The sequence below is a fragment of the Labeo rohita genome, chromosome 17, assembly GCF_022985175.1.
Source record: "Labeo rohita strain BAU-BD-2019 chromosome 17, IGBB_LRoh.1.0, whole genome shotgun sequence".
Taxonomy (NCBI): domain Eukaryota; kingdom Metazoa; phylum Chordata; class Actinopteri; order Cypriniformes; family Cyprinidae; genus Labeo; species Labeo rohita.
Window position 1 is genome coordinate 204,724 of NC_066885.1, and position 7,696 is coordinate 212,419.

Below are 7,696 nucleotides of genomic sequence, written 5' to 3' on the forward strand. Positions count from 1 at the left end.
AAATCCACTAAAGTAAATCCACTTCAGAATTCATCTGCCACACCATGCCATAATAAACTAATACAACCAGATACAACAACCATTTCTCATATATTTATTACAGTATATAGTGATAAATGTGAGATTGTGTTGAATGGTGTGAGGTGACTCTGGATGATTTCAACTGATTCCTATTGAACTGCAGCTCAAACTATTTCAAATCTAGTGAATGAAGCTACAAACTCCATCATAATGCACAATGTTTCCATCTAACATGTATTTTGAGCTGCAGCTCGTCATATTAATGGAGTGTTTCACTAGTTAGCAGTAAACCGGTTACCACACCTCAATATGGAGCAGATTTGTGTTGGAAATATGGATATTTCATTTGTAAACATCAGACTTGTTTCGCTTATTTCAGTTAATGTCATCAAACTAGCGAGATAAACCAGTAGTAGTGCTGACAGTGTCGTGTAAACATGACTGAACACGAGAAAAGACCAACAGACGAACCGAATCAATTGAGTGAGTCATTTACGCTGGAACCGCTCCGATTGATTCAAATTCGTAACTTCGATCATTCAGTTCAAGCGATTCACTAGCAAAAACCAGATCAAATTAAAAGAGCCGTTCATTTTCGAGTTTCGACATCACTTCTAATGATTTTAAAAAGCACATAGTAATGGTTGAAACATCGGGACTTCAAGTCGTGTGTCGCGAATCATCTGATTCAGGTGCGGACTTTGGAGCGCAGATCACGAATCATTTGATTCAGATCGGAACTTTGGTGCGGTGTCAAGAATCGGGTTCGCGGATCATTTGATTCAAATCGGAACCTTGGTGTGGGTTCACGAATCATTTGATTCAGATCGGAACTGTGGTGCGGGTTCGCGAATCATATGATTCATATCGGAACTTTTGTGCGGGTTCACGAATCATTTAATTCAGATCGGAACTTTGGTGCGGGTTCGCGAATCATTTGATTCAGATCGGAACTGTGGTGCGGGTTCGCGAATCATATGATTCATATCGGAACATTTGTGCGGGTTCACGAATCATTTGATTCAGATCGGAACTTTGGTGCGGGTTCGCGAATCATTTGATTCAGATCGGAACTTTGGTGCGGGTTCGCGAATCGGTTCACGAATCATTTGATTCAGATCGGAACTTTGGTGCGGGTTCGCGAATCATTTGATTCAGATCGGAACTTTGGTGCGGGTTCGCGAATCGGCTCACGAATCATTTGATTCAGATCGGAACTTTGGTGCGGGTTCGCGAATCGGTTCACGAATAATTTGATTCAGATCGGAACTTTGGTGCGGGTTCGCGAATCATTTGATTCAGATCGGAACTTTGGTGCGGTGTCGCGAATCGGTTCACGAATCATTTGATTCAGATCGGAACTTTGGTGCGGGTTCGCGAATCGGTTCACGAATCATTTGATTCAGATCGGAACTTTGGTGCGGGTTCGCGAATCGGTTCACGAATCATTTGATTCAGATCGGAACTTTGGTGCGGGTTCGCGAATCATTTGATTCAGATCCGAACTTGTGTCCCTGGTGAAAAAAGTCAGCATATGCTGGTTAAGTATGTTTTGATGCTGGTTTATGCTGGTCATGTTGCCGATCAAGCACCCGCATAAACCAGCAAAGGAGGATGAATATAGAGATTAAACGTTCTGGAATTTAATTTCACAGTATCTGTATGAATCCTGCTGTTGTACACAAATAAACATTTCCTTCAGACAGTATGCTACAAATCTACTTAAATGTAAATGTGTACCTTGAATACAATAAAAGTCACTTTGCATGAAAGCATCTAATGCATAAATGTAAATATATGGTGAGATACTGTGAGAGCCACAGAACAATTGCTGTCAAGCTCCAAAAGCAAAGAAAAATCAACATAAGAGTTTTCATGCTCTGTAATGTGCTCAAGCCATAGTAAGGTTGAGTATGAGGATCTGGTCTAATTATTTTCTGCCTGATACACCTGCGCAGTTCAGGCGGAAGCGCCGCGCTCGCTGCCATATAAGGAGAATTAGCGGGAGCACAAACTGTGCTCTTGTGTGTATCGCCGCCGTGCCAAACTTGAATATGCAGAAACTAAAATAAGAACTGAAGAACAACCAAGCATTTTGGATTCTGGCCCAAATTCATATTCAGGGCTTCTGATCTCATATCAAACCGGTTTAATGAGCATCTGATGTGAAATACGTAATGACATCAAAGTTAAGAGCAGCAGCTTCACTGTCGTCCACTAGAGGACGCTGAAACACACTTGACAAAAGATCAGTCTCTATTAGGATATGCAAATGAGAGGCGTGTGAAAGGTCACAAACCCACACAGATCCTTCATTAAACAACTGCATTCATTTCATAGCAGTATCCCAAAAGACAAGAGATCTGCATTCATTATTGTAAGAGATCTTGATATTGTGCACCCTGAACATTGCGCTTTCACAGTTTTACAAGTGCAAGGAAATGAAATGCAGCAATGCAACATGATGTAAAGTGCAGAAAATAAAACAATTATGAAAGCTTTCCAGTCCTCTTTGGCTCGTTCACAAGACATTATTTTCTGTAAAGCTGCTCTGATGCAATAATTATTGGGAAAGTGCACAAACTAAACTGACAGTATTTCAGATGTGATTGATCAGTTACAAGCTGACATCCAAAACGCTGTTTCATTGACCGCTTAGTGTTAAGTATGGCAGTGTTCAATCAAGAGTAATCGAGTTTTAAAAGTATATCAGTATGACTGTGTTGTTGTCGCTGTGGATGAAGACATGAGATTGTGATCAGGTAGACACACATTAATCAGTATCACATTTGGCAAGGTGACTAATGAGTTCCCAAGTTTGGAGTCACTGCAGTATAATTGAACGGTGGCTCTGCGTTGAGGTTAGACACGAACCAGAAAGGACGTCCCTAATATCTGCAGTCATTTCCCCAAAGTTTTCAAGTCAGTCGTTGTTTATTTTCCACAGACGTCAGCACTGACACTGAGGAGGCGAGACGCACAAATCTTATGAAAACTCGTTAATGCCAGAGATGATCAGTGAATTTTAAACATTCTGACGTGAGACTCAAGTTAATAAGAGTCAAAGTCATGAGTTTGATTCAGAGATTTGCATTGTATACAAGCACACATTGCATATATTTTTTCAGTTAATGCACTAAAGTGAAAAAAATATTCAACCTTGCATTGCAAATCAAGTTGCTTTGGTAAAAGCATCTATTGAATGCATAAATGTAATGTGAATGAGGTATTGAGGTGAGACAAATCATCTGAAGTCTCAGTAACATCTGAGCCACAGAATTTTGATCGTGTGCGTTGCATTAATATCTGCCGATAGCAGCGCGTGGCATGAGACTGGAGTTAATCAGCGTTTCTGCTTCTGATCGTACAGATTCGAACACAGTAAAGACAGGCACAGAAGTTTCTGAGTATCTGATTTCTGCTTCTGAATCTCTTCATTGGCTTCTTTAAGACAGTTATTGATCATCACTAAAGCATAAAACAAACTGCAATCATGCACGTACGTTTCTCGCACTACAGGAGGTTTTGCTCCATTGACTTTAATGATCGTCTCTCGCTGCAGCTGAAATTTCCCTTGAGATTCAAAATCTTTTAGAATCATTTTTACATAGAGGATAGAGAAATGAAAGATACAGGGTAAAACTGTGCATGACACCATGTCAATCACACACTAATCTAAATTTCTATTGTCTATTGATTTCTACATTCGTGTGGCAGATGAAAATGTATTTTCCCCCAAGAAATGGCCAATTCATGTTTTCAATGCAAATCGTTAGCTATTATATGTATGCTCAGATAAGCCAAACTATTCAAAAAAGGTAAAATGAATGTAATATTAATGTTCTCAGTCTACAGAGGTTTTGCACACACTGTCGATGTTTGTTTGGCCTCATCTCTGCTGACTCTGCATACTAATGACTTACATCTGTACACGGACGCTCAGCATGCAAACAGCAGCACGGATCAGACGTCATCCGAGACCATCATCCTCAGCAAGAAGTTCTGTATTTGTGTGTGTGAGACGGAATCTTTTGTGTTGAGCTCTCCATGTGCTGCTCAGCATATATTGCTTAAGGGTCTATTGACGTGTCTATTGATGAATCCGCCTGCCGCTCTCACTCCAACAGTTCAGTCATCAGTCATTCTAAACAATGTTCCATTTAATTGCCTGTTAAATTTATGTGACTCCATAGGCATTCAACGCCCTAGGAGAATATAAAGTATATGTTTTAGGTGCCTGGTAGACCATATGTTTCTTAGTTTCAGCCTTTAGGATGTCACTGATTCAATAACTTGCTGTTATCAGTCGATGCGGCACTAAACTTCCTTTTTTTCCAGAGATTGAACCAGCCACCTTAAGGCAGTGGATTTCAAACCGGTCCTATGAGCACCCACGACACTACACATTTTCTGTGTCTCCCTCATCTATCACACCTGATTCAACTCATTTGCTCATTAGTAGAGACAATGTGCAGCGTTGGGGGAGCTCACAGGACCGGTTTGAAAACCACTGCCTTAAGGGGATTGTTCTCCTCAAAAAAATCATTCTGTCATCATTCACTTGCTCTCATGTCACTCAAACCTGACTTTCCGTCTTCTGTGCACACATTTTATTTTTTTTGTCCATACAATGGCAGTCAGTGGGCTCTGATGTGGTTTGGTTCCCAGTGTTCTTCAAAATACCTTCATGTTCCACAGAAGAAAGAGAGCTTTGGAACAACATGAGGGACAGTAAATGATGACTGAATGATCATATCCTTTTTCGCCCAGATATGTCCTGGCTGGGATTTCTAAATTGCTTAAAATGCAGGTTTTGGCTTTGCTTTTCTTATTGAAGTTCTCTCTATGGTCTTCATACACTGAATGTACATACGTGTGTTTAATTTGATTTGGCTGTTCTCTGCAGTTCCCATGTTCTACCATGCCATGATTGGTTAATTATGTAGAATACCTGCATGCTATTGGTCGAGCTACTTTTCAGTCACTACCTTCAGCAAGTATGAAAACAATAGGAGCACAAAGCCACAACCTGGACATTTTAGGCCATTTAAAAATCCTGGCCAGGACATGGAAGGATTTGGATCAGTTTTCCCAATGTGTGTTTGTTGCAGTGTTGAGAATGTGTGCCTACAGTTTCTATCTAAAATGGGTTACTTCACTTTCACTTCAGATCAATTTCCACTATGCTATCCCATTGCCTTTAGTTAATCTCTGGTTTACTCTGAATATGTACTGCAGTTAGTTATTTGCATCGTCACTTGGAATGTTCTTTATTTCTTCACTTTAGTTGAGCTGCACTTGGCTCTGATGCTCCATTAAACTACATGCAAACCGCAGCTTGTAGCCTATAGTTTAATCTAAAAGAGACAGGCATGATCAAGCAGCCATACTGATCACACAGAGCCTCCTCTAACACTGTAAAGAACAACTCCAATGAGGAATCGATTTATGGAACTCAACTTCTGTCCCACATCCTGTCCGTCATGTGGCAGCATGATCAATGCCTGTTCTAAAGAGCAACTGACCTGGAAAGTTAACCAGGACTCTTGTTAGACTCCACCAGAACACATACGGAGGGTTTGTTCGCTATGTCTCCACCAGGAAAGATTGTGCTTTCTCTTTTGACACGCGTGTCCACGTTCAGAAAGCTGTACGGTGAGTCTGCATGAGCGTTTGAGAAAGTGTGTCACTCTCACAGAGTTCGGCCGCTCGTCACGGGACGTACATGCATTTAGGGCAACTGTGCGAGGGAGGACTGGGGCGTGAAAGCTGTCGAAATCTGTCCAGCCCAGCTCATCATGGTCCAGTTTTCTACACACGCTAATAATGGAGGCGAAAATGCAGAACGGCTCATCGAAAACAGGAAGAGGGGTTACGGTCAACGGGACGGTGTCCACGCTGAAGAGGCAGCCGAAGCCCAAGACGGCGTCCAGCAGGCAGGAACGGGGCTCCTGTTCTTCCACGGCCTCTTGTCCAGTGTTCTCGGGACGTCAGAGCGACCTGGATGAAGAGCCGCAGCCACGCTGTCCGTCCAGCCTTTCCTCGCCCACCCTGCACAGGCCTGGTTCCACCTCCAATCTGAAAGGCTCCGTCTCCAGCCTGCAAGGTTCCTTGTCAAGCCTAAAGGGTTCGGTGACCAGCTTTAAGAGCTTTTCTACCTCCTCGACACTGCAGAGCTCCAGTCTTAGTCTGCGAAGTTCCAGCCCGAGCCTCCGGAGCTCCAGCTCCAGCCAGCGCAGCGGCAGCTCCAGTGAGGACGACAGCTGGGACACCAACAGCTGGAGCTCCGGGGCCACCTGTCTGCTGCGCAGCTCCATTAAGCAGCACAGCGAGGAGGTTTTCCGGGTGCGTGCCGGCTCCGCAAGTCGACCTGAGGGCACGAGTGATTCTGAGACCGGCTACCAGAACTCAGACAGCTGCCAGGGCAGTGTGGTGGGATTGGAGAGCCAGGAGGAAGTGGCGGGACGCAGGGACTCGTCGTCGAGTCAGGGTACCTCTGCCACTTCAACGGCGTCATCCGACTTAGAGCAGAAGATCGAAGAGAAGCTCAAGTTTTCTCAGTTTCTCGATGAGGTCACTTGTAGGGTCCTGGACCCCGAGTGTCTGCAAGCCTTCGGTGCGCCCGTCCGTCAGAAGGAGCCGCCTGTCACTTGTCCACAAACATCAACCCCAGTTTCCAGTCCCTGGTTTGGTTCCAGTAGGGATTCTGGCTGTGATTCCAGGGACAGTAACGTGTACAAGTGGGCCAAGTGCATGCCGAGCTGCAAGATACTGGATGCCAGCGAGACCCTTAGAAGAACTCAAGAGGAACCGCCGTTCATGGAAACTTTAGGAAGAACCTACTTAGAGACTGACATAGACAGAGTAAGGAGGGAAGACGAGGTGAGCTCCACACTTCCACGAGATGTGGAGAAGAGAACTTTACAGCCGAGTGGCGAATCTTCTCGCAGATGCCCGAGTCCTGTGTCAAAGCGCCCAGACGGGGCACCGCAGCCACCGTACCGCACCACCTCGCTCCCGAGACCTGCTGTGAGAAGCATCCTGGTGAGTAACCCATAAACCCTCTTAAATTGAGGGCTTTCTGTTCGGTGGCTCAACAACAACAGCTATAAAAGTCATTAGTGCAAGTGTTTTGTGTTCTAGCACGTGTTTACCAAACGACAGTTTACAGAACAAGAGCTGAAGCGTAGTATTAAGAGCTTTCTGAAAGAAAAAAGGAAATAGGCTTGATGGATGTCTTGGAATTGGGCTACTTTTTCCACTGTTGGCGCGGGTTGTTTTCCAACTTTGTGGGTTGATGTGACCTCACTAATGTGATATTTACCCCCCTGAACATGGTTAGGCTAGTTTTGACAAGGAGTTGGGTGGATTTTGTTGTGGAAACCTGGAAACCCTGTTCGTATCGTTCTTTTGGACGTGCAGCTCAGTTCAGAACCACGATCTGTTCAGATCACAAACATGCGAACAGCTATACAAGAAAAAAATGTGATCTGAGAAAAACAATCTGAATTAAGCTTGCAGTGTGAACATAACCTTAAAGACCTGGCACCCATAGTGACTAAACTATTAACAATCATAAACAATCCAGTGATTAAATTATTAATTCCTGTAACTCTTTACTTTCTAAAATAATGGGTTTGATAGTTTTTCTGCTGTGTTGGTATGACAATCACCA

At 43.7% G+C, this 7,696-nt stretch overlaps 1 long non-coding RNA gene across 1 annotated transcript in view; it reads right to left on the reverse strand.

Moving 5' to 3' along the window:
• Window positions 1–7,696, reverse strand: part of LOC127180248 (uncharacterized) — a 36,496-nt gene that overhangs the window by 8,424 nt on the left and 20,376 nt on the right. The gene's annotated exons all lie outside the window — the stretch shown is intronic.